Below are 26538 nucleotides of genomic sequence, written 5' to 3'. Positions count from 1 at the left end.
CCCTGGCCCCAGGCTGGAAGCCCTCCCTCCACTTAAGTTATTGTTTCAAACCAAAGTTTACAGTGTCTGTTGGTGGCCCAGACCCTCTCTCCACCCTTCCTCCACCCCACCCTGAGGACCCTGGGACTCAGTAGAGGCGGGGGGCCCTGCTCACCCCCACTCTGCTCTTGGCCAGCCTGGAGGAAGGAAAAAGGGCAGACGGAAGGAGGCGCACTGCCCTCAGCACCCCAAGGGGTTCTCGGGCAGTGGGCCTCGAGCCCTAGTCCCAACCCTGGGCTGCTTCCTGGGGGCTCTCCAGACCCCTCGCTAGGACCAAGTCCCCCATCATGCTGGGAGTGTGGATTCCAGCAAAGGAGCTGGAAAAAAAAAAAAAGACTCCACAGACCCCCTATGGGGGACCCCAACTTAGGCCAAGGACTGGGTGTGTTGGATGCTCATGATACCCCAGGCCAGGCCCCTTTGCTGAGAAGACTCCTTGGACTATTTCCCAAGAATCCCCCCCCACACACACACCCCTTCACAAGCCACCCCTCCTGAGAGGCAGGGGGCCCTCCGCCCCCTCCCGTATGTACTCCCCACCTGTGTTCTGTTTGACCAGCACAGAAATATTAAACGTCCTCTATTCACCGGGCCCTGCGTGTGTCACCAAGGTGAGGGGGGAAGGACACGAAAGTGGCAAGATTGCTCCGGGCAGCTGAAGGCAGCAGGCCCCTGCAGACAGTGGGGGCTCCGTGGGGGCGCTTTCTGGGAGTGCGTGAGTGGGCCAGGAGCGCCCCCCCCCCCCCCGCCTCTTTCAGTGTCACCCACGTTCTCTGGTATTTTCTCTCAAACCAGGTCTCTGGGTCATTCTGCTTTCTCCCCAAAGTCACAATTCCTTCTTGCCAGTCCCCGCCCCTTCCTGCAGGGGTGTTGAGCAGGGAGATTTCCTTCAGGGCTGGAGAGGGTTCCTTCTGCGGGGCCACCACCCCTGAAGACGTGTGTCTGCCTGCAGGCCCAGGTGCCCTTCTGGGCCCATCACGCTGTCTCCAACGGGGGCTGCCTGGGTAGGGGCGTGTGTATGCGCGCCTGCTGCCCAGTGTGGGGTCGGTGTTGTACTGCTGGGCTCAGGGTCAGAAAGAGGTTACTCTAATGCGCGGGTAGGGGCACCCTGGACAGTTAGGGGCGAGAAGGAAGGGAGGAAGCCTAAGCTGTTAAACCAAAGGTGTGTCCAGACACCTCCCTCAGCCTTGCATCCCCAGGCAATTCCTGGCCCCGCCCCAACAGGGGAGCCCCGCCCACCTCTGTCCAGAGGCCATCAGCCACCAGCTTCACCTACCAGCTCCCTTCTTCCAGCACCTCGAGCACCTTCCAAACACTTCCTCCTCAAGGGCACGGCCCCCAGACCTCTATCCTGGGGCAGGGGCCCCCAGAAAGAATGTGTGTCCTTGGGGGGAAGCAAGGAGGTAGAGGGGTGGGTGTGGAGAAAGCAACCCAGTTGGAATCAGTCACCCTTCCCCCAAATCACCAAACTGCTGGAACTTTCCAAAAACCAAACTTGGGGAGGGGGGAAGTGAGGTAGGAAAGGGGGCAGGACCTGAAAATGGGAGTCTTCGCTGACTTCCGTTTCAGAACTGTCTTGTCCTTTTCTACTGCTTTCCATCATGATCTGTTATCTTCTGTGTCTCTCCCATTTCTCTGCCTCACCCCTGTCCATGCCACCTTCCCCCCCCCCCCACCGCCCTAATCTTCCAGACACTTGCACGGGCCTGGGGTGAATTCCCGGTTTCTCCTCAGAGCATCTCAGAGGGCCCGGCCAGGTCAGGCCTGGAGAGCTCAGCCTGGAGTCTGAGTACCCCCCAAGCGTCCACCCACAGGCTGGCCATCCCTGCCCTGTGTGGAGGCTGCTGGCCCTTACAGAGCTAGCTGCACATCATCTGTGTGGACAGCGGCATCCCCTGCAATGTAATAAAACGATTACCTATGATTTCACTGCCGCCACTTCCCCTGGGGGAGCCACCTGCCCGCTCCAAAGCCCCAGATCCAGAGGTGTTGCTGCCAAGCTCCTAGCTCCCTTACTCTGCCCTGGGAGAAGAAGATCTCTGGTCTACAGCCTAGCCTCACGGACGTCCCTCCTGCACCAGAGACAACACCCAGCCTCACTCTCATGACAGTCCTTTCAGCAGTCTAACTTCAGTTTCTCTTGCTTCAACTAGAGTTTTGGTTTTGGTCTTTGTTTTTAATTCCTTCCCCAGAGGTAGAGCAAATGTCTGGTCAGTGCACTTGGACATGGAGTGAGGATCTATCTTGGGCTTTGACTGAGGAGGAGAGGAGTCTTGTAATATAAGCAACAGGAAACTGCTGTGGGCCACCACCTTCCGAGTGCACCAGGCTTACAACTCCATAACTCATTTTTCTTACTGATCTCACAGGTTCCATGGGGGACCCTGTCCCATGACCTTCCTCTAAATAAGAACCAACCCCCTAAGCCCCTTCGTCATGTTTTGCTGTCCAGAAGTTCTGCCTACTGTCTCGTCTCTCTTTTTTACTGCTGTCCCCGGGGATGGGGGCAGGTGGCTAGTGCGGGCTGCAGCTTTTCCTGGTCTTAGCCTTTCTGCCCTGACGGGGAGAGGGAGGCTCTCCGCTGAACCTGTTCTCAGGCTGGCAGAAAAAGGAGGGCTCCTCCAAGTCGGATATTTTGGGGTTGAGAGGGTAGCACTGTGGGCTCTGCCCCGGACAGAAGTCCCCCTTCTCACATTTGGAAAGTTCTTCTCTTCCTCTACCGTTAACGGGTCACCCCTGCCCAAGGTCTTTTGCCAATGGCCAGCAGAGGGCGCTATAGACAAAGCGGACCTTGGGCTCCTCCTTTGAGCGCAAGTGCCGGTCGGAGGGGAGGTGGGGTGTGGGGAGGAGGGTGAGGGGAGGAGGGACTCAACCTCCTGTGAGAACTACAACCCTTCAACCCAGGACCCAGGGCACAAACGGGTTCCCTCTGCTGCCTGGGGGCTTCCCGGACCTCTCCAACACGGTGACCTAGGAAGCCTCCTGAACGGAAACGGTCTCGAGAAGGCAGGGGAAATGCTGAAGAGTGATCTGGAAGGAAGTGGTCTCTGAAGACAAGTACAGCGGGCAGACGGGCTCAATAAACATGTTCGATGGTAATCATTGCTAACATATAATGAGCTCTTCTTGTGTGGACACAGTTCTAGGCACTTTATCTTTCATGTCATCCTCACAACTCTGAGTCAGATGCCATCATTATCCCCACTTTACAGATGAGGAAGATGAGGCACAGGAACTGAAGAGATTAACAGATAAAGCGTTAAATGAGGAACCTGTGGCTTAGGGTGGGGAAACGGAAGAGGGAGGCTCAGTGGCTTAGTCTTAGCGTTGTAGCGACACTATTTACCTTGGCTTTTCCCCCCATCCCTTCTTGAGACTCCCAATGGGGAAACTGAGGTAAAAGTGCCTCAGAGCCAGGGGCAAGGCCCTGGCTTCGGAGCTCCCCAGCGGCCATCCTCCTCTCGGCAGGATGAGGTAAGTCGGGGTTTGGAATCGTCACTGTGGGACAGAGGGAACTGAAGAGCGAAGGCTGGAACACCCTATAAAAATAAGCAAGCGGGGGCCTTCTGCCGGAGCAGAGCGTCAGAGCGGCGGAGACAAAGAGGCCCTTGTCTGAGGTGGGGAATTCACAGGGACCACACACCAGCACACACCTGAGCGCGCACACGTGCTGCTCGCTCCTCGGGCTCTGTTTACACCCCGAAGTCTCTTCCAGCTTGGCAGCCCGCAATTAGCCTGTGGACACCCAGGGCAGGGACACAGAGCACGCGGTGGTCGAAGAGACATCCCATCACACAAGCCCAGGACCTCTCCGCACCTGCAGTCGGCCTCCACCTCAGGATCAAAAGTTTAGAAAAACAGCCCCTCCCGAGACGGTGGTCATGGTGGCAGCCTGGGCTGAAAGGCGCTCTGTCCTAGCCAGGAGGGGCCGGGGCCAGGGTGCAGGGGGTGATGGGCCAAATTAATGGGGGTGGGGGGCGGGTGCAGAGGTGGGATGGGCACCCTGGAGCTTCTGGCCCAGACTAGGTAGGAGGCTTCTACCCCCGCTAGGGGTCAGTGCCCCTCCTGCTCTCGACCCCGGAGCTCAGATCGTCTACATCAGGCCACTGCCTGGGCTTAGGAACGGACCAAGCGCAGGGGTGCGTAGGGGCGGGCGGACACCAGAGAACTACAGGACGTGTCTCTGCTCTCAGAGAGCTGGTTTTCTGGCTGAGAAACTGATGGAGATGGGCCGAGTGCCCAGGGCTACGAGGAAGAAAACTCGGGCCCTGCGGGAGTCAGCCCAACGAGGGTCCAAGTCCTCCCTCTGCTACGTGCTAGCTCTGGGGCTTCGGGAAACGTCTTGACCTCTCTGGGCTTCCGTCTCCTCATCTGTAGACTGGGGTGGGATGATCATCTCTGGCTTGCTGAGAGGAATAATGATATATAAAAAAGTGGCGCGTGTTAGGCCCACAACACATAATAGCTGTTAATAAAATGTAGTCTTGGGTGTACAAGACCAATGACCACATGGGGTGGGGGAACAGAGCGCTCCCGGAGGACTCCCTGGAGGAGGGGCTGGAGCTAGGGAGGGGAAATGCTGGGGGAGAGGAGAGACATTTCAGGCCTGTAGAGGGGCCTCAGCGGAGCTGGGAGAAGGTTCCTGTGGTAGGGGACGGAGGGCTGAATCCGGGCGGGAGAGGCAGGGGCAGGGCGTCCCGCGGGCTGCTGGCAGCTCCGCCTGCCACTGTCATTGCCAAAGCGCATTCACATCCTCTGGTACTGCGGAGGCCTCAGGGAGGGGACTGCGGTGGGTTCCTTATCTCTACGTGGCGATGAGGAGCCCTGACCAGGCAGGAGATGAAGGGGAGAATCAGAGCAACAGCAGATGGGAAGCATGTAACCCAGGCTGGCGCCCGCTAGGACCCCACAAGCACCGTGCTCCTGAGGCTGCCCGAGAGGCTTCCTGGCACGGCCCTTGTCCCTGAGGAGTTCCCATCAGAGGGGGACAGCCTTCTTTTTTTAAGATTTTATTTATTTGTCAGAGAGAGAGCGAGAGCACAAGCAGGGGGAGGGGCAGGCAGAGGGAGAAGCACGCTCTCCGCGGAGCAGGGAGCCCAATGCGGGGCTCGATCCCAGGACCCTGGGATCATGACCTGAGCCAAAGGCAGACACTTAACCGACTGAGCCACCCAGGCGCCCAGAGGGGGACAGTCTTGTGTTCAGATAAACATAGCAGGCTTGGCTTCCAAGTGGTTCCAACACCACAGGCTTGGCCCTCGGCAGCGTTCAGAGCAGGCCTCGTGGAGATGATGAGGCCGACGAGGAGCCTGGAAGGAAAGATCAGATAGAAGGAGAGCTTGCCAAGTGGGGCAGTAAGGGAGTGGAGGCAGGGGTGGGACCGGTTAGGATGTTCAGGGGTGGGGGAGACGATGAGGGGCTGAGGGACAGGAAGATGACACTGGGGAGGTGGGAGCCAGGCTGCTGGGGGGCCCACAGGCCAAGTACACAGGGTCCAAGCCAGGGGCATGGGTCAGTGAGCCCAGGAAGAGGTGAGAGCAAGGCAGTGACAGATGGATGTTAGGTTTGGAGGGAAAGTAGATGTGAAGAGAACAGGCTGGGTGACATGGTAGGGTGGTGGGGGCCGGCCAGGTGGCCGCCTGCATTGTTGGGTGGCAGGTGACCAAGTCCCAGATAGGGAGGGTACTTTGGAGAATGATGTCAGGAGGCTCACTGAACAACCACAGAGTACAAGATGGGACAGGGTGCCTGTGTGAGAGAAGAGAGGTCCCGAATGGCCTCCACTGAGCGTATTCTAAAGGTCTGTGGCACGTTTTCACATCGGAACATTATGCTACACAGAAAGGGAATACGTAAGAGCTGCTTGTATCTGCAGGGTACATTTGAGGGAAGAAAAAGTAAGTGGAAGAAAGATATAGAGTATTGCCGTTTACATAATGCTTGCAAATAGGCATAACAATGTCATATTTCATGTATAGCAAATGTGTAGTGAACATTTAAATAATTTGTCGGACTGAGAGAGCATGAACTCAGGTCACTCCCTCTCTGGGGCAGGTGGGGAATGCAGTGGGGAGGCGTACTCAAGGGGCTTCAAGTATATTGATAAGAATTCATTCTTGAGCTGGGGTGGGGGCACAGGAGTTCATCCTCGTGTTCCCTGTATCTTTTGTTCAGCTGGAAGATTTCACTTAAAAACAAACCCAAAAAAGAATGATTCCAAGGTTTGGGTCCTATACCACAGAACTCATCCTTGCAACCCCTCTGGGCTCAAGATGGGGCCAAGGAAGAGGTCAAATGTTCAACGGTGCTTGTTGGGGTGGGCAGGACATCGTGCTGCCCCTGTGCAGAGGGGCTGGAGAGAAAGAGAGACCTTCCTTGATGGGGCACATCGGGGCTCACATCTGGAGCTAGGGCAAGACGCACAGCTGTGAAGGGAGGCGGACGTGGTCAGCGGGCAAGGAGGAGGAAGAGCCAGGAGGGAGGGCAGTCCCGAGGCAGTGACGGGGCTGCGGGGTCCGTGGACTTCAGGGCCAGGAGACTCCCACCCCACCACCACCACCATGGGACTTGGCAACGGGAGGCCTCTGGTACCCTAAGACAGCAGTTTCCAAGGACAGGGATGAGCTCAGGAGTCAGTGTGTGGAGTGGGGATGGAGGCAGAGGTGTGGTCTCTCTTCCAATGAGTTTAGTAGCAAGGGGAGAGAGCGGACCCCCAGAGGCAGGGGGGAGGGGGACATAGCGTGGAATGCCAAGAAAATATTTTCTTTTTTTCTTTTTTTAAAGATTTTATCTATTTATTGACAGACAGAGAGGGAGCACAAGCAGGGGGAGTGGCAGGCAGAGGGAGAAGCAGGCTCTCCACAGAGCATGGAGCCTGATGCGGGACTCTATCCCAGGACCCTGGGATCATGACCGGAGCCGAAGGCAGACACTTAACCGGCTGAGCCTCCCAGACACCCCAAGAGAAGATTTTCTTATTGATTTTCTAATGATTTTGTGTATTGTTGAGTCTTTTTAAGCAGGGGAGAGGGCAGAAGAAGCTCAAACTGTATACCCCAGTGAGTATGTGTGTGAGAGCGCACCCTCCCTCCTCCATCAGACAAGGCGATCCTCACTCTCCTTCTTCCTCATCACTCCTTAGCTCCCCCAGGACTCTGGCCTAGCTGCTCAGGACAATCAGGATGAGGGGAGTCAGTTGTGGAACTCCCATGTGGGGATCCCATCCTTTCCTATCCTAGAGCACAGGCCTGTGCCCGGCCCCGGCCCCGATGCCACTCAGGGGGAGAAGGGAAGACTGGGCACACTGAGGACCAGGGTGGCTCTCACACACACCCTGCAAGCTGCAAATCCTCAAGGGAGCTGGAGGAGGGCAGTGGGGGGGGGGGGGGCTGGGGCCGAGCAGCCCCTGGAGTGAGGCCTTCCCACCTACTTCAGCCCTCCCCCCCACTGCACTTGCCACCCCCCCCCAACTGCCACTCACCCTCTTTCTCTTCTCTCACCATCTACTTCCTCATCTTCCGCTTGCTTCCTGCTTCCCAAAGAACACTTGGCTGTGATGGGCTGTTCCCAGAGGCCCTCTCCCTGCCCCTGCTCTGGTCCTCGCTGTCACCCCCTACCCCCCGCAAGCCTGACCCAGGCCCAGCTGGCCTTCCTGATTTTGCCTCCGTACCAGAGTCACCCCAAACTGGCCCATTTATCCTCCCGTACCGGAGCCCACACGGTCCAGCGACAAATCTTTACTGAGCCCTTCTATGCGCAGTGCTGGGTCCTGAAAGCAAGAGCCAGGCACAGTCCCTGCCCTCAGGGGGCTGAAAGAGCACCGAGACATAAAGAAGTAAAAGAAGAAATCAAGATAAGGCAACATGCAAAAGAGCATACTCTTCTCCTTTTGCCCGCAACAATCCTTGATATAGGGAAGATCCTTCCTATGACACTTCCAAGGGGTTCAATTATTAAAAAGACCTTCTTGCAGCACCTGGGTGACTCAGTCGGTTAAGCGGCTGCCTTCGGCTCAGGTCATGATCTCAGGGTCCTGGGATCGAGCCCCGCGTCGGGCTCCCTGCTCCAGGGTAAGCCTGCTTCTCCCTCTGCCGCTCCCCCTGCTTGTGCTCTCTCTCTCCCTGCCTCTCTCTCTCTAATAAATAAATAAAATCTTAAAAAAAATAAAAAGCTCTTCTTATAAAATTGTGATTAATGAGCCAGCAGCATAGACAGATAATGAAGCCTCGCTACAGTCAATCATACAGACACTGGACGTTTATTGAGAACTTATTCCACACAAGGCACCAAGCTAGGCCCCGGAAGCACAAGATGACCAAGACACAGTCCCTCCCCTCAAAAAACCCAAAGAGAGGCAGATCCATAAGCAGATACAACACTCTGTTGGAGTTTGGGAACCCAGGAAGGGCATACACGACTTCCCTGGGGTAGCGGGGAGCTGCGCGTCACACGGAGGCCGCCCTTTCAGCTGCGGCTTGAGAGGCACACAGGCCAGAGTGAGGAGAGTCCAAGGAGGGGCTCAGTGTGTTCCAAGTGACCACGCCGGCAAGTGGCGGGAGAATTAGGCCCGGAGAGGCCAGATTGGAGTCCGATTGTGGAAACTTACCTGCCCAACTCAGAAATTTGGACTTTTTACTCTAGACAAAATCAGTTTGAGCAGGGAGTGGCAAGACCATGGCAGATTCTTTTGTTTTGTTTTGCTTGTTTTATTCAGGCCTGGGTGTGAGAAGGCAGATCAGGGTGGTGGCCGGGAAGAGGGAGGGAAGGAAAGGGGAAGGCCACCAGGCAGGAAGTAGGAAGAAGGTGAGATGCTCCACAGACAGGCGGCAGGAGACAAAAGTGCGAAGGGGTTCCTGGGGCTTCCCCCTTGGGTAGGAGAGAGTCGCAGAAGCACGGGCGGAAGTCAGGAGAGTTTGACGAGGAGTTTATCTGGGGGGAAGGTGAGGGATTGGTGGGGGTTGGGTTGAATTTGAGGTAACAACCAAAAATCCAGTGGGAGCGACTTGTAATTAAAGGTGGCAGATGGAGCTCAAGCATTTCCCTTCGAGCCCACCCAAAGCCCTGCTAAACTATAGTAGAGGGACTTTTTTTCTTTTTTTAAAAGGTGTGGACTTTTAGAAACAAATAGAACAAGGCAGAAGAGAACAGCAAGTGTTGGAGGTTGGAGAAAGGATGGCAGAAGAATCTGAGTCCTGAGCCAGCAACGACGAGGACAGCTGAGAGGCGCCCAGCCCACATTACGGGCCTCCCCACTCAGGCCCAGGGATCCGTGGCTGTCAGGGTTACCTCTAGAAGTTGGGGTAGGAGTGGGTTTTTTACAAGTAAACAAGTAAGTGGCTCCCAGGGGGTAGGGAGGAAGATGAGATGAACAGGCAGAGCTCAGAGGATTTTTAAGGCAGTGAAACTACTGATGAAGGATACTTGGAAGGCAGGCAGGCAGGGACACCCTCACCCTAAGAGGGAAACACCCTTAAAAGGATTTTACACCACCCTGGAAGGAGCCCTCCACCCTTTCCCATGTGATAGATAGGTGACAAAAACCTGATTGGGTGACAGGCACAGGGAGGGTTCATCAGATGAAAACAGCCAGCCAACAAGCCCATAAAATCCCCTAGACATAGAAACTCTGTGACAGCCCCCTCGGGTCCCCTCCCTCCTTGGGACCTTTGTGTCATCACTTTGCTATCGCCCCATACACCTTGCTTCGCTGCCTACCCCTCTGTCCGGTCTACCTCTTCATTCTTCAAAGCTTCGTAACCAAGAACCACGGGCCCCGATGGAGAAAAAAATCCTGTAACACTAGCCTGTATGAGATGATAGTGGTGGATATATATCTTTACACATTTGTCCAAACGCATAGAATGTACAACACCCAGAGAGAGCCCTAATGTAACTATGGATTTGGGGTGACTATGATATGACCACATAGGTTCCCTGATTGTAACAAATGTACTGCTCCAGTGGGGGATGTTGATGGTGGGGAGGTTGTGTGTCTGGGGGGAGCAGGGGCTATATGGGAACCCTCCGTACTTATCCCTCAATTTTACTGTGAGCTTAAAACTGCTCTAAAAACTAAAATCTGTTATTAAAAACCAAAACAACAACAATAAAACGAGAGCAACAACAAAGTAAACCCATAGGAAGTCAGTTTAAGGAGTAGTTAGTCTGCCAGACCCCCTCCCCCACCCTGAGCAGGGAGGTCCCTTCCCCACCCAGTCCCCCCAGTCCCATCAGAGACCATGGGAGATGCATATTCTGGAAAGGGTAAGACAGGGTCTTTGGGCTGGGGGACACTGATGTAGTTAAAGTAGGGACACCACAGGGGGATTAAGTGTAAGACTCTGGCATCGGGGTTTCTAAAGACCAGGGCAGCAAAGGCCCACCCACCTGCACAGAGCTTTGAGAGTCCCATTCTTTAAAAGAAATCCAAGGATCAGTAGACATATGAGGAAAGTAATATGAAAAAAAAAAAGAGAGAGATCAAAACAAATAGACAAAAGCAACTTGAAGAACTCTGCTATGCAAAGAGAAGAAAAATTTTAAAGTCATTTATTCGAAGAGAAATATGATATTGCATCCATGAAATAAGAAAACATGCTAGGGGTGCCTGGCTGGCTCTGTCCAGAGAGTGTGCGACTCTTGATCTACGGGTCATGAGTTTGAGCCCCATGTCGGGCATAGAGAATACTTCTTGAAAGAAAGAAAAAGAAGGAAAGAAAGAAAGAGAGAGAAAGAAAGAGAGAGAGAGAAAGAAAAGAAAGAAGGAAGGAAGGAAGGAAGGAAAAAGAAAGAAAGAAAGAAAGAAAGAAAGAAAGAAAGAAAGAAAGAAAGAAAGAAAGAAAGAGGGAGGGAGAAAGAAAAAGAAAGAAAGAAAGAAGAAAGAAAGAAGAAAGAAAGAAAGAAAGAAAAAAAGAAAGAAAGAAAGAAAGAAGAAAAGAAAGAAGGAAGGAAGGAAAGAAAGAAAGAGAGAAGGAAAGAAAAAGAAGGAAAGAAGTAAAGTTGAAAAGAAACATGCTATAAAAGTAAACATTTGGAGAAAAAAATGAGGTCTTAGAAATTAAAAATATAACAGAAATGAAAACAAACTGGAAAGCTGGAAGTTAAAGATATCCTCCCCAAACTACTGCAAACAAAACAACACAGGAAAACAGAAAAGAAAATGAAATTAGAGGACCAGTTTAGGTAGACCAGCATCTAACTAAAAGGAAATCTAGAAAGAGAGAAACCAGAGGAGAGAAAATCCCTGAAAAGGGAAGTGAAGATAGCATTTCCCAGGATTGAATGAGATTAGTTTCAAACTGAATCAGCCAAAGAGTGCATAAAAATATACCCTCCCCAGAGCACATCCTCATGGAATGTCAGAACACCAGAGACAAAGAGAAGATCCTACAAACTTTTAGAGAGAAAAACAAGTCACATTAGAGGACCTAGACTCAAAAATAGCATTGGGTGTTCAACAGCACTGTTGTAGAAGATAATGGAGCATTCATTGCCTTTGAAGTTCTAAGAGAAAATTATTTCCAACCTAAAATTCCATACCCTGCCAGAGTACTAATTAAGCATAGGATAAAAATGCATCAAGACATGCAAATGATCCAAAAGCTGTAACTCCGGTTTATCGCTTGCACAGTGGGAGGCAAGAGGATGTGTTCCACCAAAAACAAGAAAAAAGAATAGAAAGGCAGCAGTCAGCAGTTAGAGGCCCATACCAGGAGTAGAGGGCAGCTGGGTCTGCTGGGGGGAGTCAAAGGGCTCCGGGAGAGATTTCTTCAAGAAGATAAAATGCATAGGAGACCTAAAATTTGAACATATTGTGATGAAAATCTATGGCACTGGGAAAGATTGGGGGGGGTGAATCACTAATATGTATAAAGAAAACTAAGCAAATAAAAAAGGACCATTAACTGGGGAGGGAACAAAATGTTGAAAAAGGCCAAATAATGTACATGGTTTAGCTAGAAATAACATTTTGCCATAATAATGAAAACACTGAACCCCAATCTAACTAAGAGGATGATGTAACCATAAATCATCCTGGGAGGATGGGGAGACAGGCAGGGTTCTGGGGGACAGTTATATGGGGAGAGCGGCTGAAAGAGAGTTTCATCTACACCTTATAGGGTGAGACCATAGTACCCAAAACTGAAAAATCCAGAAGCAGCAATGCACATCTCTTTTCTATAGATATGATGCCAAAACTCAAAGGAATCATTTAAAAGAACTGAGAGAGGTGGTGCCTGGGGAGTGGGAAGGGGAGGCCGGGAGGCCGGGAGACCTCGGCTTTTCTTAACAAGGCTGCTAGAAGTAGCTGATGCTTTCAACTACCGCTGGGAGCCCTCTGTGTTATAATTCCACGCTTCTCCATCTGCCTGCCTTCTGGGAAGTGAGTTCTACAAGGACAGGGACCGGGCCCCACTCATCTTTGTTGCCCCAGCACCTGGCCCAGTACCTGTCCGACGGCAAACCCTCAATTACATGCTTGTGGAATGAATCACAGGAGGTTCAAGCTGGGAGGGAACTTTCATTTCGAGTCTGTCATTTTATAAGGTGGAAAACAGGAGCCCACAGAGAAGGAATGATGTGATCCCCAGTGAGTGGCAGCTCCAGAGCTATGCTGTTAACCTCCGGATTCTCTGTCCGCTGCTCCCGCAACACCAGGGGCTGCCTGCTCATCGGCACAGAAGCGACAGTTCCGGGAGCTGACAGCTCTCTTGGAGAAAGGCTTTAGAGAGAGGGGAACAGGAACGTGAAGGGGGAAGACAAGCCACCCAGGAGAAGGAGAGGTGGGCGAAACCTGCTCCTCAATAGTCAGGACGCTACAGAAAGGCGCCTGGAACAGGGTTGCAGAAAAAATGGCACATTCCCACCACCCTGTCTGTGGGCAAAAGCAGCCACAGAGGGCGCTCAGTGCTGCCTTCCGAAGAGCGCCAAGTGCATGGACATTAGGCGGGAATGAATTTGCACCCGGATCACGACTGCCTGTGAGTTTTGAGAAATGTGGCCTTCGCTCTCTGCAGCCTCCAGAGAAGAAGGCTGGACCAGAGGTGGAGAGCGATGCTCCACAGCCCCCTCTGGGGCCATGCCACCCCCTCGTCTCTCCCTGCATCCCAGGCGACTGCACCAGAAATGTCCCTTCCTTCCTAGGCCTCTGAAGGAATGCCCACCTGGGCATTAGTAAATTCATGCAAACAGATGCCCAGGGGGCACCCGGCCACCCAGTTCTGCACCTAGCCTGACTCAGAATCCCAATGTGGGCTTAACAAGGCCACCCTGCTCTCCATGCCTGAGGAAATATTTGTGTCATTAATGGGCACCTTGTCCTTTCCTGGCCACGTGGATGCCCAGGTTGGTGAGCGGGACGAGCCAGGAGACCTTTGCAGAGACAATATCCAGTAGGACTGTGTGAAGTCTGGTGATATCTCAGGTAGGGTACAGGGTAAGGTCTGCCTGGGTCACAGAGCTCCTGGCCACGAAGACCCTTCTTCCAAGAGCTCTTGGAGTTACCCCACCCCCTGCCCCCGATGCAGAGCCCAGTCTCTCCACTGCCTTCCATCCGGGGGGAGTGAGGCGGGCAGCACCATCTCTCCCTCCCTCCTGTCACGAGAACATGGGCCCTCCCCTGGACTCCTAGCCATCCCCTTGTCCTGCCCATCTTGGAGTCTGACAGACTTAGGGCCAAATCCACACTCCGCCACTTTTTAGCTGTGAGACTGGGAGCCAGGCAGTTGCCACCCTTCTAAGCCTAGCTTTTCTCAACTGCTAAAGGTGACATTCTCCCAGGGATGTTGTGAGAATTAAATAAATAACATGAGCAAGGCATTTAGCAGGGCTTGGCCCATGTTTGTTGTCTATTGCTGCGTAAAACCCACTCCAAAACTTAGTGATTTAAAACAACAGCTATAGGGGTGCCTGGGCGGCTCAGTCCATCTGCCTTCGGCTCAGGTCATGGTCCCGGGGTCCTGGGATCAAGCCCCGCATCGGGCTTCCTGCTCAGCTGGGAGTCTGCTTCTCCCTCTCCCTCTGCTGTTCCCCCTGCTTGTGCTCTGTCTCAGTCAAATAAATAAAATCTTTTTTAAAAATAAAACCAAAAAAACACAAGACAGTAATAGCTATTTATGATGTTTCACGACTCCCGGGGCTCAGCTGGGCAGGGTGGCTGGGTCACTCACTTGGCTGCACTCAGCTAGCACTTCAGCTGGGGTGGCCAGAACAGGCGGGCCCTCACTGGACCTCTTGCTCCAGCAGAATGGGTTTCCTGTGAGGTGGCCCAGGGCTCCAAGAGTTTAGGCAGAAGTGGTCAGTTAACACCTAGGCTGGAACTTGCCCAGCATCACTTCTGGCGCATTCTGCTGGTCAAAACAAGTCCCAAGGTCAGCCCAAGAACCAAGGGGGGGTGGGTGGGGAATAGCTCTCCTGGTGGAAGGAGCAACATGGCACAGGAATGGGAGAAAGTGTTGGGGAGTGTCTTTGGAAACAGTGTACCCAGCACATAACATTAGAGCAATGGTAGATGGGGAATGGTGGGAGCTCGGTGTGGCCATTGGGATTAGCACGCTCTTGGAGGCCGGCCCCAAGTAGTGTTTCCCAGACAATGGGGGCTGGATCACTGGTGTCCTGAAGATGATTTGGTGGACCTGGGCATGGCAAAAAGTAACTTTGCATTTTCAGTTCTTTTGCAATCTTTTGATACCCTCAAAGAGAAAGATCTCTGCCTAGGGCTAGTTTGTAACACCTCTCTGACACTGGCCATCTCTGGCTGGGCACTCACAGTATCTGGCAGGCAACAGTATTTAGCTGGACTGTAAGATGTTACTTTGTTTCCCCTGTACTTATTTTTATTTTTCCATTTAAATTCAACCAGTCAACATGTAGTACATCCTTCCTTTCAGATGTAGAGGTCAGTAATTCATCAGTGGCATATAACACCCAGTGCTCATCACATCCCATGCCCTCCTTAATGCCCGTTCCCCTGTATTTATTTGTATGCTTGCCAAGTGATACTGGCTTTCCGTCCCTGAGGATAATAGGGAGGTGGCTGAAGTAGAGAGCCAGAGAGGTAAGAACCCAGGGACTTCCCAGTGTAGGCTGCAAACTCTCTCCTGAAACCCTCCACCCTTTCAGTGAGTCTGTTGTCCCCAGAGGAAAAGCCAGTACCCCTGGGAGCCCCCATACTTAATCTGTACTCTTTACCTCCCTCACCCATCAAACTTTTCCCCCTCAACATAAGTTGCACTCCCTATAGAGGTTCCTTGACGTTTTCAAAGTCCTCTTCCAGAAATTTCTCTGTGCTTTACCCTTCCCACCATCCTCCCATTGTCTATAACCGGGCAGTGTGGTGCAGTGGGAAGCACTTGGTCCTGAGGCCAGACCACCTCGGGGAGGTCCTGGATTTATCACCTGCCAGACACAGCCCAACCCTTCTTATTTGCAGCCCAGGGCAAGACAGCAAAGGAGGCCCCCAAATTCTACATCTTGACGATTAAACCTTACAAATAAAGCTAACAAAACATTACATAAAATAACTTTCAACTTTCTAGGCAAATATGTTTTCTTTATAATGTGTTCACACACACAGAGGTATGGTTCTTCTATGATGAGAGACAGAAAAACATAAAATATAAAAATGAATTTAATTAATATTGTAAATGCATGGAAGTTCTTTTGATGAGTTGGCAATATTTAGATGAGTAATCAATAAAAATATTCATAATTCATGAATTATTATATATTTATTCTATAACATTTATATTTCTTCCTCTAATTTCATTAAGATCACCTAGTATGTTTTTATAATTGATTCCCATGTAATTCTTTTATTGACAGTAATGGTATGACAGATTAAAATTAAAATGTAAGGGCACCTGGGTGGCTCAGATGGTTAAGCGTCTGCCTTCGGCTCAGGTCATGATCCCAGGGTCCTGGGATCGAGCCCCGCATCGGGCTCCCTGCTCAGCGGGGAGCCTGCTTCTCCCTCTCCCACTTCCCCTGCTCATGTTCCCTCTCTCTCTCTCTGTATCTCTGTGTCTCGAATGAATAAATTAAAAAATCTTTAAAAAAAATAATAAAATTAAATTAAATTAAATTAAATTAAAATGTAATTGTGCTCAAAGTATACAACATTTTAATATATTTTATTATAAATGCATTTTAAAGTAAATGTAACAAATCTTAAGTTTAAATTATTTAGATTCTTTAACTTTTCCTATTTTTATTTAAAAATATTCAACATTATCTATTATAATTAAAAGGAAAAAACAAGTTATAATTGATGAACACCAATTGATGATTTGTCTGTACATGAATACCACACTATCATTTTATAAGTTTTGATCAGTTAGTGTAATTCTTCCTAGTTTTTACTTCTTTTCAAATTTGCTTTGGGTATTCTAGATCCCACTTTTTCTGTCTGTAAGTTGCCTTCATGTTTGAAAGATATTTTCACTAAGTATAGGATTCTGGGTTGACAGTTTTTTTTTAATTTTAGTACTTTAAAGATGCCTCTCCATTGTCCCATGGCTAGCATAGTTTCCCATGAGAAGTATCATCATTCTTATCCTTTGTTCCTCTGTATGAGATGTGCCCTTGTTTCTCTAGCTGTTTATACAATTTGCCCTTTATCACTGGTTTTCAGTAATTTGATTATGTTGTGTCTTCATGTGGTTTTCTTTATGTTTCTTCTTCCTGGGTTCATTGCACCTCCGGAATCTTGTTTTTCTCTTTCATCAAATTTGGAAATTGAGGGGGGTGGGTGGGAATTATTTATTTATTTTTTCATCATGATAAATGTGCTCTTTAATCCCCATCACCTATTTCCCCCATCCTCCCACCCACCTCTCCTCTGGTAACCATCAGTTTGTTCTCTCTTGTTAAGAGTCTGTTTCTTGGTTTCTCTCTCTTTTTCCTTTGCTCATTTGTTTTGTTTCTTAAATTCCACAGATGAGTGAGATCATATGGTATTTGTCTTTCTCTGACTGGCTAATTTTGCTTAAATTTGGAAAAATTTTGTCCATTATTTCTTCAAATATATTTGTTATCTCCCTGCCCTGATCTGGGTCTCTAATTACTCATGTGTTTGATTTCTTGATATTATCTCAAATGTCATTGATGTTCTATTTTTTTTCCTGTTCTTACTTTCTCTCTGGGCTTTATTTTGGGTGTTTTATATTGCTGTATCTTCAAACTCACTGATCATTTCTTCTACTGTATCTAAATCTGCTTTCACATCCAGTGTCTTTTAAAATTTAAGATATGTATTTTTCATTTATGGAAATCACTTTGGGATCTTTTTTATACTATTTTTATACTATTTTTCTCCTCATAATGTTCATGTGTTTCTCTATCTTCTTGAACACATGAGGCATATGAGGCATATTTATATTATTTCTTTCCATGTCCTTCTCTGCTAACTCCTTCATTGCTTCATTTCTGGGTCTGTTTCTACTGAGTGATTTTTCTCCTGATTATAGGTCATACTTTCTACTTCTTCATATATATATATGATTCTATTATTAAGTAATCTCTACACCCAACATGGGGCTCAAATTCACAACCCCAAGATCAAGAGTTGCATGCTCTACCGACTGAGCCAGCCAGGCACCCAACACTTTCTATTGCTTTGCATGCCTTTTATTGTTTGTTTGCTCTTTATCAGATTGAGGACATCTCTTTCTATTCCTAGTTTTCTATAAGTTTTTATCAGGAATAAATGTTGAATTTTGTTAAATGTTTTTCTGCATCTATTGACATGATCATAGAGTTTCCTCTTTTTAGTTTGTTTAATATGCTGAAGTAAATTGATTGATTTTCAAACGTTAAACCAATTCATTCAAACCTGAGATATGCCTCACTTTGTCATGATGTATTATCTTTTTTATATATTGTTAGATTTGATTTGCTAAAATTTAGTTAGAATTTTTGTGTCTATGTTGAGGGATATTGGTCTGTAGTTTGATTAGATGCTAGACATCGTGAATCTTCCATTGCTTGGTGTTGCCGTTTGTCGAATTCCTTTAGGTAGTATTGGACTTAGCTCTGGCACATAGTTAACATACTTGGAATAAGATGTATACTTTTGAGGCTTGCTTTTAAGATTTTTAGGACAGATACAGAGTAGCTGTTAGTCTGAGGTTAATTTAGACCTCTACTAAGGCAATACCCTTCAAGGACTATACCCCCTGTATTACAAGGTCTTTCTACTCTGCCTTATGAGAACACAAACTAATCCCTGCCCTGTGTGAGCTACAGGCATAGTTCTGCCTCCAGGGACTCTTCCCTAGCCATTCCTTTCATGTGTGTGTAAATCAGTACTCAGCCAAAGATTCAAGAAGACACCTCTGCAGATCTCTGGATATATCTTCAGCTCCCCCTCCCTGGGACTCTGCCCTGTAAATTTTAGCACCTTGGCCTCTTGAACTCTAAATCTGTCTTCTCAATCAGCAAGACATCCAAGCTCTCTTTGGTTTCCCTCCTCCCTGCACTGAAGCCTGCAAACTGCCTCAGGCAGTGAGCTGGGGTAATTATAGGGCTCACCTCATTTGTTTCCCTTTTCAGGGGATCAGAGTCCTGAGTTGCCTTTGTCCAAAGTCTGAAAATCGCTGTTTCAAATATTTTGTCTGGACTCCTAGTGTTTTAGGGCAGGAGAGTCAATCCAGTCTCTTTCACTTCATTACGGCCAGAAACTGAAGTCTTGTTCTGTCAATAAATTTATTTTTTGTGTGGCAGTGACATGCAGAGCCTTCTAAGGTGCTGATCCCAGGTCGGAGGCCCCTCTGCCTACATCTAAAAGCAGTACTAACTAGATGTGTTACTTTGGGCCAGTTACTAATCCTCTCTGTGCCTCTGTTTAGATTACTGTCAAACAGAGAGGACAATAATGGTATTAATCCTAAGGGTTGCTGTGAGAAATGGGTAGGATTTTATAAGCTTACTGCCTAGCACCCAGTGAGTGGGTGTTCCATAAACGTGGATTCTTTCAGGGACAATCAGGACCACCCAACCCAGGCTCCCTCAATCCCCTCTCCTCTTTGCTCAGAAAAACGGGAGTCCTTCTTCTTCGTTTTTCCTATTTTTCATATCCCCTGGCTGATGAAGTAAAAAGATCTTTTATGATTATACTTTCTCTTCATTCACTTTTTTTCCCCTGATTTTTCACCCTCTCTCCTTCCACAGACTCTTTTTTCCTCAGACGAAAACATATTCCTGTCTACTGCCTTCTAAACACAAACAAAATCATTCCCTCTTCTCTACCTCCCCCTTGAGCTCCCTTCCTCTGGCTTTATTTCCTTTCCCTGCCAACTTTCCTGAAAGAGGGCTCTGTACTCTCCACTTCTGCTCCTCACCTCATGCTCACCCGACATCTCTCCACACCCTGCGCGGCCCGCACACCGCCCCCTCACAAAGCCCAGGTGACCTTCTAGCTGCAGTGGTCACATCTTAATCCTCACTCCACGCAACCTCCCTGGAGAACTTGACACTGGATAAATCCTCTTCTTCGGGCCTCTACAATTCTCTCCAAAATGGCCTTTGGACCTGGACAAGCAGATTCCCTGAAAGAACAAGCCGCTCGTGGGGCCAAAGAAACATGCCCTCCTAGAACACGGAACTTGTCTTCAAGGCCACACTCCGGGTACCCGATATTTGGGAATTTTTTGCCCGAACAGCCCTAGGCCCACTTGCAGAGCCTGCAAAGCCTTCTTCCCTCATGTGCCCTCTTAAAGGGCGGAGCATAACTAACGTGTGCACTCTGGGCCTGAGGGCTGATCAGGAGCACTGCTGGCAGGTGGAGAGTGTGAACGGAGCTTGGCCGTATGGCTGGGATGGGCACGCATGCTAATATGAGACCCCTCACTCTGCAGGACCAGCCGAGAGGGTGAAAAGAAAGGTGGCAGGCCGTGAGCCGGGGGCCATGCGTGTGTTTTCCCAGCCCTGCAAATGGTAGCAGTGGGTTTGATCCTGCCCTCTGGCTCCCCTACAGCTCCCTGACCACGTTTCCCTGTCTCCTTCACTGACGTGGCTCTCACTTCCGTCCTCCTGAAAGAGGCTTCCCAGGAGCCAGCCTTTGGCCTCCACGCTCCACCTCCTCTGAGCCCATCTCTCCAGCATTCACTGTGCGGTGAGGTGGCTCAGCGTCCACACACCGGCCTTTTCCTCCAGATGGGAGGTCCTCGAGGGAAGGCTGCCCAGTCACCCTGGTTTCCCTAGCACAGAGCTCGCTGGCACCCAGTGGATCCTCCGTCCATATTTGCTGAATGGCAGAGGGAATGAATAAATGCAGCTCGCTCATTTGCTCCCGTGGTCTACATTCATCCCGCTAGGCTTGTCTTTCCTCGGCACATGTGATGAAAAGACTAAGCAGGGGCTCTGCCGTTAGACTGCAGGGCTGCAAACCCCAGCTCACCACTCGTAAGCTGGATGTCCTCTAGGGTAGGTCATTCAACTGCTCTGTGCCTCGGTTTATTCTTCTGCAAAATGGGGATAATAATAGTACCTGCTCATTTAGGATGCCATGAGGAATAAGACAGCTAATCCACAGGCCTCCACTTCCCTTCCTCTATGCCTATGCTTGTGTTGTTTGTCCTACCTGGAATGCCACCAGCATCATCCCTGTTCTTCAAGACCCAACTTGAACACACCACCTCCTTGCAGCCTTCCCAGATTCCCACAGCCTCGTGCCTCCTCCCCAGCTAAACAGCCATGACATGCTGCCTGAAGGCCACAGTCCTACTCAGCCCCAGGTTCTGGTTATGCCAGTCTATGCCCCACTCTCCCCCCATAGAAAGCTTCTGGAAGGCAGGCCTTAACAATTGGTGTTTAATGGATGCTTAGTGAATGAATGAATGAATGAATGAATGGTTGTAGGATATTTCAGATGCTCTGACAATATTCTGATAAATCTACAAGAACTGTTTTTTGGGGACTCTTGAACTGAGGTAAAGCTGGCCCTCTAGAAATGGTAGAGTCCCCATCAGAGTATTTTTGGTTGTGGTTATTGCTCGCAAACACTGAGTCTGCAGGGGAAGAGGCCGGCAAGCTGATTCGCCTACAGTTAGCAAGTAGTCATTTCTACTTGAGGACTCCATTGCCAGCCCCACACCTGTTCTGGAGGTCAGAGGTCAAACACGGGCCTCATGGGATTAAACTCATGGCAGGGCAGCGTGCCTTTCTGGGGCCCAAGGCCCCTCCCTCCATCTTCAAAGCTGGCAGTTGTAGGCCGGTAGGTCAATAGGTTGAGTCCTTCTGCTGCCATCTCCCTGGCCTTCTGTCATCACATTGTGTACCTTCTCTCTGATCACAGCCAGGAAACTTGGAAGGATTTATGTGATTAGATTGGCCCACCTGGATAATCCAGAGTCATCTTCCCAAGTCAAGGCATTACCCTTTATCACATCAGCAAAGTCCCTTTTGCCATGTAAGGGAATCTAATCATACATTTCTGGGACATCTTGGGGGGTGGGGGAGACATCATTATTCTGCCTACTGCCGTCTTACAAGTTGTTTTCCACGTGGAGACTGTCCAATGTCCTATTCAGAGTACCTCCCCATCGCCACCAGAATAGCAAGTCATGAGGTAGGGGTCAGCACATGCCAGGCACTGTTCTAGGACTATTCACTTCTTAACTGATTCAATCTTCACAAATTCCTTATGAACCCCCCCAACCCCTGGCTCCTTATGCGTGGGCTGTGCACAGTGACTTCCTTCCAAAAAGCACAGTCAGGAAGAGGGGGTAACTTCTCTGTAGAGAAATGTGACAAGCAGGCCCTCATCCCGGTGACCCAGGCCAACATCAATAGTCATGAATCACATCGATCGTATGCAATATTGACGTGATATGATGCGAAGGGCACTGCCCCCCTGTGATCTTCCTCCCTCCCTCCAATCCATAATCCCAGTTGGATCATGAGAAAAAAATCAGACAAATTCCATAAAGGGGCATCCTATAATACGTCTGACGAGTACTCCTCAAAACTGTCACGATCATCAAAAGCAAGAAAAGGCAAAGAAACCGTCGCAGCCCGGAGGCGTAAGGAGACATGACAACTGATGGTAATGTAGTCTCCTGGATGGAATCCTGGCACACAGAAAGCACATTAGGTAAAAGCTAAGGAATCTGAATAAACTACGGGCTTTACCAAATAATAATGTATCAATATTGGTTGATTAATTGTAACAAACATTAGCAGTGGAAAAAACTGGCCATGACAATATGGGAACTCGGTACTAGCTTCTCAAATTTTCTATAAATCTCAAACTTTTCTAAAAAACAGTCCATTATTAAAAAATAAATAAGTAATTTAAGAAAACCCTACAAGATAGGCAGCATCGTTATCCCCATCTTACAGAGAAGAAACCAAGGCCCAGGAAGTAACTTGTCCTATAAATGGTGGACCCAGCATTTGAATCCAGGATTCTGCCTCTGAAGTTTATGCTCTCTCTCTCTCTCTCTTTTCTTTTAAGATTTTTATTTATTTATTTGAGAGAGAGAGACAAAGACAGAGCAGGGGGGAGGGGCAGAGGGAGAAGCAGACTCCCCGCTGAGCAAGGAGCCTGATGCGGGACTCGATCCCAGGACCCCGACATCACAACCTGAGCCAAAGTCAGACACTTAACCGACTGAGCCACCCAGGTGTCCCGGAAGTTCATGCTCTTAACCACCATGTTTTCCTGCTTCTCTAGGGGCTGTCCAATCTCCGTCATTAGCCCGGAAGTTCTCCGAGGTCAGGATCTGTCTCTTCCCTGAGACCAGGAACAGGATTGTGCCTCTTTCTTTTGAGGGACAAGGACTATATTTTCTGCCAGCCAGTACCAGCTCCTGGCCTCTGGGCACAGTGTAGACACATGTCCTGCATTTTGGGGACAGACCAGTGTTTTTCAAGCACAGGCTTTCGCCCCCCCAGGGAACACCTGGCAATGTCTGGAGGTATTTTGCGCAGTCACCCCTGGGGGAGTGCTACTGCCTTCTAGTGGGTAGACACCAGGGGTGCTGCCAAACATCCTGCAGAGCCCAGGACAGCCTTCCCAAACAAAGAATTATCTGGCCCCCAAACGTCAATAGCACCAAGGCTGAGAAGCCCTGGGACAGACCCCACGTTGAATGCCTCCATTTTCCTCTGCCAGTCATATGTATCTACCCACCCCCCCGCCCCGTGCCAATGTTTGATTTGGCAAATCCGGTCACCAGAAGTATAGCCGTGCCTCTGTGGTGGGGAGCTCCACCCTGGGGAAACAGGAGGGAAGGGGTCGGCCCGGGAGGGCCCCCCCCCCAGCTCCTCCAGCCCCTGCCTAGATTACCTGACCTCCCTTGTGGCCCTGCTGGCAGAACCACCAGGATGCCCCATTTCCTGGGGCAGAAGGAAGTAACCAGCTCTGAGGAGGTCACAGCTGAGTCAGCCCGTCTTGGCCTCAGCTCTGGGAGCACATGGAGGGTAGAAGGAGGCCTCCACGGGCTCCCGGCTTGCTTGAGGCAGCCAGCCCTGGAGGACAGGGAGCGGGGAAGCTTCGGCTGCCGAGTCAGCCCTGCGCTTGCCAGAGCTTCCAGAGGCTTCCAGGCGGGCATGTCATGGCAGCTGCGTCCCCTTGGGCAAGTCATGGCTCTCTGGACCTTGGCTTCTTGGCATGTTCAAAGTGGAGAACATTCACACTCTCTATTTGCGAGAGGGCAAAGTCGTCAGGGAGAACATTTTTATGGAGCCCTGACTCAGGTACTGGTTCCAGGGGCTGGAGAAAGTGTGGTGAACAAACAGCACCCTGTCCCCACAGAGGTCAGACTCTGGCGAGAGGAGACAGCAAATACACTGGCAGACGGGGAATCGATTCCCAGTGGGGGCCTGCAGGAGCTCCTGGGCCGTGCGGAAGCTTCTTTTCGGGCTGGTGGGCTCTCAGTCTCATCCCCCCCCCCACCCCCCGCCCCGCCTTCTGGGTTCTGCGGGTGCTGGACGCCTCAAAACGACATTGCCCAAACTCCAGCTAGGGTCTGCCAATGGGAAGAACGGGTGAGAGACGGGAAGACAGAAGCAGCCTTACCCGCCCCTACAGGTGACTCCAGAAGTGGTGAGCGCTGGGGGAGGCGCTTCGGCAGCCTTGGTGGGCGCGTGCGGGCTCCCTGGGAGGGCTCCGTGGCGGCTGGCCCAGCGGTAGCAGGAACAGAGGGGTAGCGCTTCCAGATGCTCGCCGCCAAATGCAGGCTGTGGGCTCCAGCCCACGGAGGTTAGCAGCTTCCCAGCCTCTGAGCACCGCCTCCTCCCTTCCAAGCCACCTGTGACCAGTTCCCTGCATGCAGCCCCCTTCTACCTGAAGCACCTAGAATGCTCTCTGCTTTCCTGATTGGACACTAGTTGATATAGATGGCAATAAGTGAGATGATAAATGTGAAAAGGCTCTGTTTCTTATTACTGAACTCTCAGTGACTTTCCCCTTAGTGGGACCCTGACATATTCCCACCCATCAGCTTGACTGCTTTAGGCCAGACCGCCTGCCACCCCAATGGGAGACCATGGGCATCTTCAGGGACCAGGATACACCCCACACACACACTCAACACCCCCTTCACTTCCACCACCTCTTCACCCCCTGCCGTTCTGTTTTATTCTCATGGCTATATTTAGAAGCGCTTTCTGATTATCTGACTCAATCCCACTCTCTATATTTTCCATCTGTTTTGCTTTGTTTGTTCTCTTCCATAATGTCAGACTGCCCTCAAAGACCTCTAGACTCAGAACAGGGCCACAGAGGAGGATGGAATCCTTGCTCCCTACCTCCAAATACTGCTCCATGCAGATGCCTGAACCGCCACTCAAGTGGTCCTTCACATTAAGGCAAATAATCTTTTTTTTTCTTAAAGATTTTTTATTTATTTATTTGACAGAGAGAGAAAGAGACAGTGAGAGAGGGAACACAAGCAGGGAGAGTGGGAGAGGGAGAAGCAGGCTTCCCGCTGAGCAGGGAGCCCAATGCAGGGCTTGATCCCAGGACCCTGGGATCATGACCTGAGCCAAAGGCAGACACTTAATGACTGAGCCACCCAGGCACCCCTAAGGCAAATAATCTTTTTTTTTTTAATGTTTTATTTATTTATTCATGAGAGTCGGAGAGAGAGAGAGAGGCAGAGGCAGAGGCAGAGGGAGAAACAGGCTCCCCACCTAGCAGGGAGCCTGATACGGGACTCGATCCCAGGACCCTAGGATCATGACCTGAGCCAAAGGCAGATGCTTAACCATCTGAGCCACCCAGGCACCCCCAAGGCAAATAATCTTAAATGAGGTTTTCTGGGAGCCCATGACTCTCCCAAACATGTATTGGAAAATCTGTTTATTTGAGGGGGAGTTTTTTGGGGAGAGTGCCCATGGTGTTCATCAGATTGTCAAAGAAATGTGGGCTCCAAGAAAAACTATAACCAGTAGGTTAAGACCGGTCTGTCAATGATATAGTTTCCTTCAGAAGAACAGTGCCTCATTGCCCCTAAAGTGGGATTCAGGAAGGAACACCTGTTTCCATTGACTTCTATTTATACCAGATTCATTCACCTTTTCTCTTTGTCTCACCTTTTTACTTTTCTTTTTTTTTTTAATTTTTACTTATCTATTTTTTAAGATTTTCTTTTTCAGTAATCTCTATGCCCAGAGTGGGGCTCGAACTCACAACTCTGAGATCAAGAGTTGCACTCCACTGACTGAGCCAGCCAGGCGCTACCCCCCCTTTTCATTTTTCCACTTTGATGATGTTTATCATGTACATTTTATATTAACACAATAGCACAGGCATATAATTTGTAAGTCCATAGACACATATTGGGATTGGCGTTCAGTTTGTTTACATTGAAAAAGTTGCCCTGTCAACATAGTTTGGAGGAAGCAGAAGGGCTTGTATACCAGCGTTCACTACAGAGTTATTCATAGGAGCCAGAAGACAGAAACAACCTGAGTGTCCATCAAATACATGGATGGGTAAACAATATGGTCTATCCATACAGTGGAATATTAGTCATAAAAAGGAATGAAGGAATGCTACCACATGGATGAACCTTGACGTTATGCTAAGTAAAACAAACCAAACACAAAAAGACCAATCTTGTATTCCACTTACATGAAATATCTAGAATAAGTAAATTCATAAGAGACAGAGAGGATATATGAGGGTTTTAGGGCCTGGGGGGGAGGAAGGAACGGGGAGTATTATGTGTTGAATTGTGTCTCCCCAAAATGAGGTGCTGAGGTCCTACCCCCTGGCACCCCAGAATGTGACATTATTGAGAAATAGGGTCTGTGCAGACTGAACGAGGTGGAGGTCATTAGGGTGGGACCTAACCCAATATGACGGGTGTCCTGGGACATTTGGACACAGAGATACAGAGCCACAGAGGGAGGAGAAGACAGGGAAAAGGCGGCCACGTGACTGGAGTGATGTGTCTCCAAGCCAAGGGACTCCAAGGATTGCCAGCAAACACCAGAAGCTAGAAGAGGCAAGTGAGGAGTCCCGCCTCAAGCTGTCAGAAGACCGTGGTTCTG

General features: G+C 49.9%; 1 long non-coding RNA gene across 1 annotated transcript in view; it reads right to left on the bottom strand.

Annotated features, from left to right (window-relative positions):
* Nucleotides 1-5032: 5032 nt before the first annotated feature.
* LOC144379083 (uncharacterized) overlaps nt 5033-26538 on the bottom strand; it is a 28527-nt gene continuing 7021 nt past the window's right edge. Inside the window, exon 3 of the long non-coding RNA XR_013441265.1 lies at nt 5033-5348. This is a non-coding gene — a long non-coding RNA (uncharacterized LOC144379083). The remainder of the gene's footprint in view (nt 5349-26538) is intronic.

The sequence above is a fragment of the Halichoerus grypus genome, chromosome 9 (assembly GCF_964656455.1).
Source record: "Halichoerus grypus chromosome 9, mHalGry1.hap1.1, whole genome shotgun sequence".
In the NCBI taxonomy this organism is placed as follows: Eukaryota; Metazoa; Chordata; class Mammalia; order Carnivora; family Phocidae; genus Halichoerus; species Halichoerus grypus.
Note: the sequence above shows the minus strand (reverse complement) of the source record. Positions and strands in the feature narration are given on the sequence as shown.